The following is a 15,261-nucleotide window of genomic DNA, read 5'->3' as shown; positions in this document are numbered from 1 at the left end:
AATTTTACAAGCTGAACTAAAGGGTGGGGCTACTCATCCATTAGAACTGGTCAGCTTGATGAGTTAATGACTGAATTTGGTATAATTTTCCTCTATCCAATACCTAATTCCCTCTTTACCCTTTCCTATCCAGTCCTCTGACTGAACTCTTACTTTCTTCAACCCCAACGGCATTAGAGCATTCGAGGCCTAGGGGTTCATTTCCCTTTCCTTCCTCCTCTTTCTACTTTTCTGTTCCTAATGCTGACCTGCTATGGCACTAAAATCGTCCTCCAGTGGCTTAAGGAGGGAAAGCTGGTGATCAACAAGATCTCCCAGCTAGGTCCAATGGACCCGTCGACCAACAGCAGGTGTGGTCCTCCAGACATTCTGGAGGTTGTGTGTGAATGAAGTAGCCACCAAAACGTTAAAATATGGTGTTCACTTAAATCGGCTACAACTTGCCATTTAACCCTCAAAATCTGTGCTTCAGTGGCTAGTCATGATAATATCTTTGAAACATATTGGAGTGCAAGAGGTCAAATGACTTTATTGTCAAATGCCTGGCATTAGAAAACAACAACAACAACATTACGTATTAGGTCTCAAAATAACGGTAAAAAGGTTTCATACATCAATTTATTCTACATATTAAAATTAAACACAACTTTAAAATACTGAGAAAATATTATTTGTTTTTTTTTTTTTTATAATTATCTGCTATTTTTATTTATGGAATGAAAGCCTAACAGAAGTCACATTATTTTCTTCCATTCTGCGCCGAGAGTCATCAACAAATTATACGGGGTCTATCAGAAATACGGCTATAGGGTAAAGGTTGCTACTATTGTGATACGAGTAATATTGTGATAGTTCTTTCTGAGAATTCATTATAATTATACTGAGCGATAGAAGGACCGATTTTGTGCAGCAACTTGTCCACTAACATTCCCTTAAAACGTTGACGCAAAAAACCGATCTTCCTCTGGCTCAGTAAAATTGTAAGTCGGCACTTCAATTTGTAACTTACTGACTCACCTGTGTATTTTCCTACTTCTTAACTGATATATTATTTTTATACTATCTTTTTCACTATACTCTACTCACAGCTTCTGCTTTATTCCGACTAACTTGTTTCTGTTACTGATATGAAGACAAATGTGACGAAACTCCTACCTATTAGGCCTATTCTCTCTTTGAATCTATTTTAAGTACTTTTATCCTCAAATGTCATATTATTCGTTGTGCATTAAGATAATCGTGTCATTATTTATTTGATTACATACCATTGCTCGAAATACGAACATTTAGGTATTCAATACTGGATACTTACTTACCTTAATTAATATGATATTACTTTTCGAATGGAATTTTCCAGGATATTTTTCTTTTGATTTTCAAGAAATTTACGGCGCCAATTCATATAGTCCTTAAAATTGAATGATGGCAGATATTGTTTGAGCGGTGACAATTCTCTGAAAATTATAAGCATATTTAATGAGAATTAGTTAAGGAGATTAACATTCTTGAAAATAAATTAATGATAGTATGTTTTTATACAGAAGAAATCATCCCGTCAATTTACTCGTGCTCAATCATAAGAAATAGTGTCAATTTACTCGTGCTTAATCATAAGACATAGTGTCAATTTACTCGTGCTCAATCATAAGAAATAGTGTCAATTTACTCGTGCTCAATCATAAGAAATAGTGTCAATTTACTCGTGCTCAATCATAAGAAATAGTGTCAATTTACTCGTGCTCAATCATAAGAATTAGTGTCAATTTACTCGTACTCAATCATAAGAAATAGTGTCAATTTACTCGTACTCAATCATAAGAAATAGTGTCAATTTACTCGTACCCAGTCATAAGAAATAGTGTAAATTTACTCGTGCTCAATCATAAGAAATAGTGTCAATTTACTCGTGTTCAATCATAAGAAATAGTGTCAATTTACTCGTATTCAGTCATAAGAAATAGTGTCAATTTACTCGTGCTCAATCATAAGAAATAGTGTCAATTTACTCGTGTCAATCATAACAAACAGTGTCAATTTATTAGTGCTCAATCATAAGAAATAGTGTCAATTTACTCGTGCTCAATCATAAGAAATAGTGTCAATATACTCGTGCTCAATCATAAGAAATAATGTCAATTTACTCGTGCTCAATCATAAGAAATAATGTCAATTTACTCGTGCTCAATCATAAGAAACAGTGTCAATTTACTCGTGCTCAATCATAAGAAATAATGTCAATTTACTCGTGCTCAATCATAAGAAACAGTGTCAATTTACTCGTGCTCAGTCATAAGAAATAATGTCAATTTACTCGTGCTCAATCATAAGAAATAATGTCAATTTACTCGTGCTCAATCATAAGAAACAGTGTCAATTTACTCGTGCTCAATCATAAGAAACAGTGTCAATTTACTCATGCTCAATCATAAGAAATAATGTCAATTTACTCGTGCTCAATCATAAGAAACAGTGTCAATTTACTCGTGCTCAATCATAAGAAACAATATCAATTTACACGTGCTCAGTCATAAGAAACAGTGTCAATTTACTCGTGCTCAATCATAAGAAACAGTGTCAATTTACTCGTGCTCAATCATAAGAAATAGTGTCAATTTACTCGTGCTCAATCATAAGAAATAGTGTCAATTTACTCGTACTCAATCATAAGAAATAGTGTCAATTTACTCGTGCTCAATCATAAGAAATAGTGTCAATTTACTCGTGCTCAATCATAAGAAATAGTGTCAATTTACTCGTGCTCAATCATAAGAAATAGTGTCAATTTACTCGTGCTCAATCATAAGAAATAGTGTCAATTTACTCGTGTTCAATCATAAGAAATAGTGTCAATTTACTCGTGCTCAATCATAAAAAATAGTGTCAATTTACTCGTGCTCATTCATAAGAAATAGTGTCAATTTACTCGTGCTCAATCATAAGAAATAGTGTCAATTTACTCGTGTCAATCATAAGAAACAGTGTCAATTTACTAGTGCTCAATCATAAGAAATAGTGTCAATTTACTCGTGTTCAATCATAAGAAATAGTGTCAATTTACTCGTGCTCAATCATAAGAAATAATATCAATTTACTCGTGCTCAATCATAAGAAATAATGTCAATTTACTCGTGCTCAATAATAAAAAACAGTGTCAATTTACTCGTGCTCAATCATAAGAAATAATGTCAATTTACTCGTGCTCAATCATAAGAAACAGTGTCAATTTACTCGTGCTCAATCATAAGAAATAATGTCAATTTACTCGTGCTCAATCATAAGAAATAATGTCAATTTACTCGTGCTCAATCATAAGAAACAGTGTCAATTTACTCGTGCTCAATCATAAGAAGCAGTGTCAATTTACTCATGCTCAATCATAAGAAATAATGTCAATTTACTCGTGCTCAATCATATGAAACAGTGTCAATTTACTCGTGCTCAATGATGAGAAACAATATCAATTTACTCGTGCTCAATCATGAGAAACAGTGTCAATTTACTCATGCTCAATCATAAGAAATAATGTCAATTTACTCGTGCTCAATAATAAAAAAACAGTGTCAATTTACTCGTGCTCAATCATAAGAAATAATGTCAATTTACTCGTGCTCAATCATAAGAAACAGTGTCAATTTACTTGTGCTCAATCATAAGAAATAATGTCAATTTACTCGTGCTCAATCATAAGAAACAGTGTCAATTTACTCGTGCTCAATCATAAGAAGCAGTGTCAATTTACTCATGCTCAATCATAAGAAATAATGTCAATTTACTCGTGCTCAATCATAAGAAACAGTGTCAATTTACTCGTGCTCAATCATGAGAAACAATATCAATTTACACGTGCTCAATCATGAGAAACAGTGTCAATTTACTCATGCTCAATCATAAGAAATAATGTCAATTTACTCGTGCTCAATCATGAGAAACAGTGTCAATTTACTCGTGCTCAATCATAAGAAACAGTGTCAATTTACTCGTGCTCAGTCATAAGGAACAGTGTCAATTTACTCGTGCTCAATCATAAGAAACAGTGTCAATTTATTCGTGCTCAGTCATAAGAAACAGTGTCAATTTACTCGTGCTCATTCATAAGAAATAGTGTCAATTTACTCGTGCTCAATCATAAGAAACAGTGTCAATTTACTCGTGCTCAGTCATACGAAACAGTGTCAATTTACTCGTGCTCAATCATAAGAAACAGTGTCAATTTACTCGTGCTCAGTCATAAGAAACAGTGTCAATTTACTCGTGCTCAGTCATAAGAAACAGTGTCAATTTACTCGTGCTCAATCATAAGAAACAGTGTCAATTTACTCGTGCTCAGTCATAAGAAACAGTGTCAATTTACTCGTGGTCAATCATAAGAAACAGTGTCAATTTACTCGTGCTCAGTCATAAGAAACATTGTCAATTTACTCGTGCTCAATCATAAGAAATAGTGTCAATTTACTCGTGCTCAGTCATAAGAACAGTGTCAATTTACTCGTGCTCAGTCATAAGAAACAGTGTCAATTTACTCGTGCTCAATCATAAGAAACAGTGTCAATTTACTCGTGCTCAGTCATAAGAAACAGTATCAATTTACTCGTCTTTACCTACCTGTAAAATACCGGTACCCTAACTAAGGTTGCTCCAGAACAAACCAAAATGACAAAAAGGAAATGTAAAAAATCTCAGAAGAAGATGGAAGGATCAAGAAGTTACGAGGACAGAACGAGTCTGGAGGATTCCGTTCTTGACGCTCAGAAGGGAAAGGAGGTCGAAGGAGAGAAGAAAATTTATATTAAAAATTATGTACTATATTTTATTGTACCATTAGGTACAATTTTCAAACTGAGTTTGAAACGTGTATTAAAAAACAATTTTCAGAATGAGTATGGATAACTGGGGCGAATAATGGCCTCTGTACATAGATGTCAGGCGTAGTCTATTGGTTGCAACGTTTTGCACAAAAGATAAATACCGGTAGACCTATAGAATTGTGTCTGTACAAATACGTCAAATGTATCTCAATTATTATCATGTTCATAAACGTAAAGTAATTATGTCTGTCTTTCAGCCTGTGCGTTTAGCGTACATACGAGATTTTCGCATATTTTCATGAAGCATTAAATAAACTAAAATAAAAGGTTATGTTATAATATCCTTACTTAGATGTTAGGAAACTGTAAATTCCTCGAATCGCATATGTTCCGGTAAGGTGATGATTCTTGAATAAAATATATGTCGCTTTTTCTTCTGCCATCTTTTCAAGTCTCTCCATCTCTATTGCTTTTTGTCGCGCATTAAATGCCTGAAATTGAGTAGAATATTAAATGCAGGGCATCATATATTTTCAAAGATCAATTTTAATTACATTATCATTGTTAATATAGTCTAAATTAGTTTCTAAATTGCTAACAAAATAGTCATATATATGTTTATTAAAATTACTATTTACTTTAAGTGAAACGAATTACCTCCATGTCTGTGGGCTAGACAAATAATGTGTACTATGAAAATCTACAAAGTGAAGTCTAGTACTGAAATATTTTATTAAAATATAAGTGTGAAGCCTCATTTTCGCATTAAAGATAATTATTTAATTTGAAATACCAGCTGGAAGGTATGCAATACTACACTTTGACTACAATACCTAATCATAGTTTTCGTATTATGAAGTAGCTCTAAATACGGATAATTTACTATAAAGGCTGAACTGTAAGCAATGTCATTATAATTTCATAGGGTTATTCATTGAGATATTTTAAACAAAAATATTTCATACAATTTTGTCCGTATTTGCTTCCTTTCCAAGATAAAAATTGTTTTACATGAAACATTTCATAGCATGTTTTCGGAAATCCAGTGATTAATTTTAATATGCTCAGTCAATTTAAGAGAGCAGCGAATAATAATAATAATAATAATAATAATAATAATAATAATAATAATAATAATAATAATAATAATAATTGATTGATTGAAAGGATTTTAGTTTTGTCCCTTAAATATGCAGAAATTTGATCCGAACAAATGTAACATTTTTAAATTCCTTTTAAGAACGAAAAATGTGATCCCAAAACTCGCTCAGTTTATTTGGCTATTTTTATGATTTACACAGACACACACACTATATATATACAATATATATAATTATATTTGAGCCCTCTATCATTATATTTTAAGCATATTTTCTTCCAAAACAATGCCAATTCGTGTCTAAATGGTTGTGTTATTGTGCATGTCACTTGAAAACTAGTTCAGTCGGTATACAGGTGGATACAAAAACTAGCCCAAACCTTTCATAAAAATGGACTTAATGCGTTTTGGGATCACACTCTTCAATAATTATTAATGATGGTGAGGGCAATAACTGATTTCGAGAAAAAAAAATAAAAACTCTAACAATAGACATTTTTTATAATCAGTCTCCATATCTATGAATCACGTATCGGTCTGAGATGGCGATTTCTCGGAACTGTGATTTTGGAACTATAGTCACAGTCGAAACCAGTGACAAATCCATCACAGCGACAAAATCACAGGTTTTCAAATCACATCCCATCACTACAGTCTGTAGTTCACCTTCAATGGTGCATCTGGTGCGCCGAGAACAATGTTTAACCACAAGCAAAAAGAACTACAGTTTCGGCGCGTCAATCCTATATGGGGAATGTTGGATGACTGGCACAGATTCAAGTACGCATCATTGGAAGAAAAAAAATAGACTATCACTTAGAAAATGTTAACGTAAAAGTTGACAACCATGAGAAAAACCTTACAGACAATTATTAATTTAGAAGAGATGTAGATTGGACTTCTTCCATTGTTGGCAATGAAAAAGAAAATCACAGAGTTCCGAAGACAGCCTCTATCTTCATTTAAAGGTGGACAAAAATTTGTGTAAGAAAAGGTTCATATTCGTTGTGTTCTTTATAATGGGCTAAATTTGCTTGCTTATCTGTCAATCTTCTAAACGTCGTGATTTTCTTTTTATTACCAGCAACGGAAAAAATCCAGTCTACAGCCTATCTCTTCTGAGCAATTCACCATTGCTTTCTCCCTCATTTAGATCAATTGCTAATTTGTATCACTATGTGATATTTGTTACTATAGCATTCGACAAAACAACAGCAAAACTATATAACAGGGTTGATCTTGCAGATTGTGAAACTGTCTGAACGTCTATTTTGGAAAGTAACTAACAATACAATTACATTATCAGCATATTAATAAAATAATAAATTACTTTCATGTCGCTTATAACAATATCATTCCTCCTGACAACTTCTTTCAACCAGTAATTGTATTCCCTGTAGCTGAAGACTCTAGATCGAATATAATATCCTCGCCATACTTTCTGTATCTTCGTAGCCATAAGTGTGTAATGTTGGTAGCACATATCCATCACTCTCTCCTAAAATAACAAATAATTGATCAGTACTTACTTACTTACTTACTGGCTTTTAAGAAACCCGGAGGTTCATTGCCGCCCTCACATAAGCCCGCCATTGGTTCCTATCCTGATCAAGATTAATCCATTCTCTATCATCATATCCCACCTCCCTCAAATCCATTTTAATATTATCTTCCCATCTACGTCTCGGCCTCCCTAAAGATCTTTTTCCCTCCGGCCTCCCAACTAACACTCTATATGCATTTCTGGATTCGCCCATACGTGCTACATGCCCTGCTCATCTCAAACGTCTGGATTTAATGTTCCTATTTATGTCAGGTGAAGACTACAATGCGTGCAGTTCTGTTTTGTGTAACTTTCTCCATTTTCCTGTAACTTCATCCCTCTTAGCCCCAAATATTTTCCTAAGCACCTTATTCTCAAACACCCTTAACCTATTTTCCTCTCTCAAAGTGAGAGTCCAAGTTTCACAACCATAAAGAACATCCGGTAAAATAACTGTTTTATAAATTCTAACTTAAAAATTTTTTGACAGCAGACTAGATGATAAAAGCTTCTCAACCGAATAATAACAGGCATTTCCCATATTTATTCTGTGTTTAATTTCCTTCCGAGTATTATTTATATTTGTTACTGTTGCTCCAAGATATTTGAACTTCTCCACCTCTTCAAAAGATAAATTTCCAATTTTTATATTTCCATTTCGTACAATATTCTGGTCACGAGACATAATCATATACTTTGTCTTTTCGGGATTTACTTCCAAACCTATCTCTTTACTTGCTTCCAGTAAAATTCCCGTGTTTTCCCTAATCGTTTGTGGATTTTCTCCTAACATATTCACGTCATCCGCATAGACAAGCAGCTGATGTAACCCGTTCAATTCCAAACCCTCTCTGTTATCCTGGACTTTCCTAGAGCAAAGTTAAAAATTAAAGGTGATAGCGCATCTCCTTGCTTTAGCCCACAGTGAATTGGAAACGCATCTGACAGAAACTGACCTATACGAACTCTGCTGTACGTTTCACTGAGACACATTTTAATTAATCGAACAAGTTTCTCGGGAATACCAAATTCAATAAGAATATCATATAAAACTTCTCTCTTAACCGAGTCATATGCCTTTTTGAAATCTATGAATAACTGATGTACTGTACCCCTATACTCCCATTTTTTCTCCATTATCTGTCGAATACAAAATATCTGGTCAATAGTTTATCTATTACGCCTAAAACCACACTGATGATCCCCAATATTTTCAGTAATTTGATCAGTACACATTAAAAAAAATCTTTCAAGAGAACATAACAAGATATATTACCGTTATCTTGAGCAGATTCATGCCTCCTGTTCATGTCCATTTTGATCACATTTTGTTTTATTGTTTAGTCAACTATCCGAAGACAAGTTTGAACCCCATAAGTGACACCAAAAATGCATCACTCATGAGACAACTAAGCCATAAGATATTGGGGTAGTGTGGCCAGTTCCTTTCTTCCTTCATTGAATAACATCGCTGACTAGTAACATATTACACTAATCAGATTTCGGATGCATACAAACAATTGTTCTTCCTCTGACACATATCATCAAGTGAGATGTACTGCTGATAACAGATGTACAGTAGAACTCCAATTATCCGGACTAATAGGGGATAATGTGATACGGATGTGCAGGAATCCGGATAATTGGGTCGGAAAAGAAAATAGTCTAGAAACAACAGTAGTAAGCTACTGCGTGTATTAAAAGTGGAAAATGACTATAGGCCTACAGTTTATAATGAACAGAGTTACACATTTCAAACAAAATAAAAATTATAAGAAGTCTTCATATTCCATACAGAACAGAACTTTACTTATGTATGGTAGTACAGTACACGAAATAAAAAAAAACTTAAACAAACGCAACTTTCTTTGAATAAACAATTTCAAATTGTCCTGAAATGTGATCCGGGTAAAATTGGCGATCCGGATATTTGGAGTTCTAATTATTGGAGTTCTACTGTACATAACAGCCAGAACCTCAATCAAAGGTGACCGCATTTTGAAGTTTCTAATTTTTGCAAAATATTCTAATTTAGAAATTTTTTTATGTTTAAAAATTTCCAAATATTAATATCATATAATAATCAATTTGAAAAACTACACATTTTACATATGTTTTTAAAAAAATTGTATCGTTAAAAAAACAGTAGTTATTTTGTAACGAATGTGACATGTACACAGTTTTAGAAGTTAATTTTTGAAAATGTAAATATAATTTTTGGATGTTCCATTCTCATCTCAGACATATTGCGGTCTTTCTAAGACTCATTTCAATTTTCATCATTATTGCTCTGAAGATTTTCATTTTATCGGCAATTTTTGCACTTTAACGGATGTGACAAAAATGTCATCCACCTCAACACTTCATTTTATATTAATTTAAAAAATCTGTTAATCATTTTGAATAATTATAATTTAAAAAAATTAATGGTACCTACTTAAAGAATGACATTATAACTGTTTATTTCAATTTTAAAAAATAATGTTATTTTCTGTAACGGATGTGATGTGAATTTGTAAAAAATTGCTATATATTTTCTATATATTTACCCGCAGTACTCTGTTATAATGTCTTCGCCCCAGATATCCTCGCCAGTGTTTTTGAATTAAAGTTGCTTTTGCATGGATCCAGGAGATGTGTTTCCTTACTATGTAACCACGAAAACATCTCTGAATATTTCGGGCAGCAAGAAATTCCACTCTTCGATTTTCCTCTGCTTCACTGATATGAAACAATGAATTAATTAATTATTTATTAGTGTAAAAGTTTTTTAAAAGTATTATTTTGAGTATGAATGATAATATTGGAGTTATTGTGGGATGAAAATTCTAAAGTAACCTAAATACTGCAGACAGACAAGGAGATCAGAAATTGCTTCTTCATCAAATTATAGACAGAGAGAAGCACAAACCGATGTACTTATAGGTAGACAAATCCTAAGCCCTTCAGTCTACGCATTTAACATTGAGTGTAAATGTCACATCTCCATTAATTTAACATCATTAACGGCCTTTTGGAAACATCTATGTATATAATTTGAACTGGTAATGGAAATTACGGGAAAACGACTGAACGGATTTTAATGAATGACCTCTCATTTTGAAGCTTGGCATCCAAAGATGTACGGAAAAATAGTAGCTTTCAGTGATATGTCAATTTTCGTACATAATTTTCCTATTTTCCAAAATCCATCTTTCGCCAGTTTTGAGAACTAATGGCTTTTCAGAATAAAACAAAACACACACACTACAATAAACAATATTACACAAAGGTCATTACATGCAGGATTGCTGACATATTTAGAGTTCATATGGCTTAGATTCTCTGACATCGTAATGTCAATATGTCGATCTTCATTTGTGTAATTTTTGATAACGTTTCTGTGACGTTTCTATATTGGTTACTAGCCGTACCCGTGCGCTCCGCTGCACCCGTTAGAAATAAATATAAAGTAATTACATAATTAAAATAGGACATTTGATCCAGGGAACATTCGTGTTTGATAGAAGGATAAATCGTTTAATATGTTACTTAATTTAAATTGCATCCAAATAATTAAAATGTGATCATTTTGGTCCAGAGACACTCATTTGGTGCAACGACAATTCCTTTAACATGTTTCTTAATTGTTATTACATGCAACCATAGTTTAATGAAGATTGACATCATTTAGATTTAATGTGTATATTTTATTTTACTTGTTATAGGTTTCCATTGAATTGTGGTAATAACTTAATTTTAACCCTTGTTTTCTACGTATTCAGTAAATGGCGCTTGGGCCACTATGGTTCTGAACCCTTCAAATAACTTAAATTATATAATATAATATAATATAATATAATATAATATAATATAATATAATATAATATTATATTATATTATATTATATTATATTATATTATATATTATATTATATTATATTATATTATATTATATTATATTATATTATATTATATTATATTATATCAGAAGTTATTATAATAACATTATAGCATTATGTCCATCTAGAGAAGCTACACTTTCCAATGGTGAAATAATAATTAATTATACAAATCGGTTAATTTAGCTTCCGATATTACTTCATACAAACACAGAAACATTCTCTGAAGGCTATCTTTCATAGCTTTCGATTGTTGCTGTCCAAGGCCCCTTTTAGACGAAGTCATTTGTTTTTTAATTCATTACACGGCCTTAGATGGCAGTATTTTAATTTTAAAACTCTTTTATCTCATTAAATATCAGTCCTATCAAAATTTTTCAAGGAATAAAACTTATCGAAAATTATTTTTAAAGAAACTTTTGTAATGTAACATTTTTCACAAAAATCAATAATAAGCGAGATATTTCGATTTAATTCAGGCCCCCTTATAACCCCCCTTTTAAATAATGTATTTTGAATGCCATATAGCCTAAAATCTAAGTTATAACGAACTTAATTTATAGTCCAATTTTCATATAAATCGGTTCATCTATTATCGCGTGAAAAGGTAACAAACATACAGACAGACAGACAGACATACAAACAAAATTTTCAAAAAAGCTTTTATCGGTTTCAGGGTGGTTAATTATATATGTTAGGACCAATTATTTTTGGAAAATCGAAAATTACCAGAAAAATTTCGGCTACAGATTTATTATTAGTATAGATTACAGTGCTGTAGTTGGAAACAAATTTTAGAGGGTACTGTTGAAACCTCCTTGGTCAGACTAGACTCTGTATGGACTCGTACTGCACTTCTTTTCCAAAGTTACTTCTTCGTCATGCAGAACTCCTTCCAGATCGCAACCACAATTGCATATAAGGCAAGAAATTACACACTGACGCTAGTGGCCCAACGCTTTTTAGGAACAAAAACCTAGGAACTATTTTACTGGAAGAGTATTCCATTTCTTAGTGCAGATATCGTTTATCACAGTAATGCTCATTCACATTCTTTAGTTTAAATTGGAATAGAATCTATAATATGTAACTGGACTCTGATTCAAGAACACACGAAAAGTTACAATATTTTCCTCTTCTAGCAAACTGTTAGCATTAGGCCTACGCCTGAGCGAGTTTTAAAATTAGCGAATCAATGCAGCAGAATTCTTGAGATAGCATATCATAAAATTAGTGTTATGCGAAGGCATCAACGCAAGTTTTGACATTAGCGAATCAGTGTAACAGATTTCTTGAGGCGCCATGCCATAAAGTTAGTATTAATTACTTATGGAAATACCACGGCGGTATGTAAGCTCGAAATTAACAAATCATAACTACGTTACTCCTGAAGTGGTAGATCATGGTTTTCGATAAAACGAGTGGACAAGCGTTTAAATAAAGAATATGAGATGCCAGCCGCTATTTTTATGCCAGATATCAAAATCAAAATGTTTTTCTAATAGCTAACATCCTCCATTTCAAAGTATACTAAAGATTATTTAAACATAATAAATTTTCGAGTCTATATATTTTTTTTCTGGTACGATAATAGCGAGTTTTTATTTTAGAAAGTACGGTGTACCGGCCCAACTACAGCACTGAGTTATTAAAAACTTCAAGGCTTACAGGTCTCATTTTCTGGTGTGTAATTTTCTGAGTATAGCTGTGTATTGGATATTAATAACTACAAAACTTAAGAATGTTTAGTGACATTATTGCCATTAAAAATGAAATATTATTATAGTTAATACAATTATGTGGGTATTTGTCATTAATTATACACATTATTGCTTACTGATGATATGAAAGTGAAACCTTTTGGAGTTATGTAAGTAGACGTAGAGAATATCTTAAATCATAAATTATAAATTTCTAGATCTTCATTTCTACAAATTACTGAGTGACGGTATATATATACAGGGTGTATCAAAAATACGTGTACAAACTTCAGGCATGGGTTCCTTACACCAAAAGAAGGAAAAAAGTTCATATGAACATATGTCCCATAATCCTTTGTTTCCCCGTTAGGAACTGTTCAACACATTGGTATACTCATAAAATGCAACACACAAAACTCATAACCAATGCTCGAAATGTCCTCCTCTTGCTTCTAAACATGCATGCACTCGTCGAATCATGGACTGTCGCACCCTTTCAAATACTCCGGGATGATGTCGAATGGTTTCGCAAGCTTCCATGACACGTCGATGAAGAGTTTCATGATCCGGGATGTCTGCTCCATAAACCAATTGTTTAAGGTGCCCCCAAAGATAAAAATCCAAAGGATGAGGTCGGGAGAACGTGCTGGCCATTGAACTGGTCATCCTCTGCCTATCCATATGTCATGGTAGACATCAGTCAGTGTATCTCGAACAAGGCGACTAAAATGTGCTGGAGCCCCATCATGCATGAACCACATGTTTTGTCTTATGTTCAGAGACACATCTTCGTGCAGTAATTCTGGAAGAGTGTTTTGGATAAAGTCCCTGTAGATAGCACCTGTAAGACGTGCTGATAGAACGTATGGACTTACCAGACAGTCACCTACAATTCCAGCCCACACATTAATCCTAAATTGTTGCTGATGTCTAGCCTGAAATACAGCACGAGGATTACGATCTGCCCATACGTGTTCATTGTGGAAATTGGTAATTCCATCTCTCCCAAACGTTGCCTCGTCTGTAAACAAAACTGATGAGACAAACAATGGATTGGCTATTTGTGCTACAAACCATCGGCAAAAGTTCTCCCGTGGTGGATAATCGGCAGGCGAAAGGCCCTGCACACGTTGTATATGGTACGGATACAAGAGCTGCTCGTGAAGTACCCTCCATGCTGTACTGTGTGATGTACCAGTTGCCACAGCCAATTGTCTTGTACTGATACCTGGATCGTCTTCGACACAGTGTAAAATGCCTTCTTCGAGGTTCGGCGTACGAACAACTCTTGGTCTTCCTCGATCACCAGTCTGTGGTGCAACGGTTCCTGTCTCAGCAACGCGACGATACACAGCAACAAAGGTTTGATGATTCGGTTGTCTTCGGTCTGGAAATGCCATCTGATACAGCCGTACAGCCTCGCGTCCATTACCATTCGCGCGACCATACATAAAAATGATGTCAGCCTGCTCACGAAATGAATATCGTCCTGCCATGGTTGAACGAAATACGTTAACTCACTCCACGTTCACAATTGCAACGTTGAAGACAGACTAATGACAAATGACACATGTAAACAAGTCTCTATGGCAACACTTCGCCATCTGCAATCCATTTCTGATACAACGAGTCACAGCCTTCTATGAATGAGTGCGTAAAGAAATGAAGTTTTGAGGTTGGACCTCGAAGGCCGTTGAACGCAAACTTTTAGTAATAAATGAATAACGGGGAAACAAAGGATTATGGGACATATATTCATATGAACTTTTTTCCTTCTTTTGGTGTAAGGAACCCATGCCTGAAGTTTGTACACGTATTTTTGATACACCCTGTATAGTATGTTACTGAAAACTATAAAACTTGTGTAAGGTAACAATATTATTAAAAATTGAATATTTTTATAGTTATTAATCAAGTAGGTAGGTTTTTTTTTTCATATATTTAATGGCGGTGTGGTGTAGATATTTACAGGGGCGATTTCTCAGGGCATGCTATGCTTGCTGCGCAAGTCCAATATTTTTTTAGAATGTGTATTTCTCAAAATGGGATTACGTACATTAACATTTATTTTGATTTTTGGAATATTGTATAGGCGTAATACCATCCGCAGGTTGCACACCGCAAGTATCGCAACGCTTGCTCGTTTCTCGGAGCTACAGGAAAGACGTAGAAATCGCGAGAATATGATGCACGCTCAAGTGCCTTCCTCCTTAGTCCATCCTTGGCGCACATGC

The 15,261-nt window shown here is 33.7% G+C and overlaps 1 long non-coding RNA gene across 1 annotated transcript; it reads right to left on the bottom strand.

Moving 5' to 3' along the window:
- Positions 1-1,322: 1,322 nt before the first annotated feature.
- LOC138710088 (uncharacterized) lies at positions 1,323-10,178 on the bottom strand. Its single transcript, XR_011335055.1, has 4 exons — positions 9,997-10,178; positions 7,235-7,402; positions 5,154-5,296; positions 1,323-1,454 (listed from the first exon to the last, which is right to left on the bottom strand). It is a non-coding gene; the product is annotated as an uncharacterized lncRNA (long non-coding RNA).
- Positions 10,179-15,261: the final 5,083 nt, after the last annotated feature.

The sequence above is a fragment of the Periplaneta americana genome, chromosome 12 (genome assembly GCF_040183065.1).
Source record: "Periplaneta americana isolate PAMFEO1 chromosome 12, P.americana_PAMFEO1_priV1, whole genome shotgun sequence".
NCBI lineage: Eukaryota > Metazoa > Arthropoda > Insecta > Blattodea > Blattidae > Periplaneta > Periplaneta americana.
This window is presented reverse-complemented; position numbering and strand designations above follow the sequence as displayed.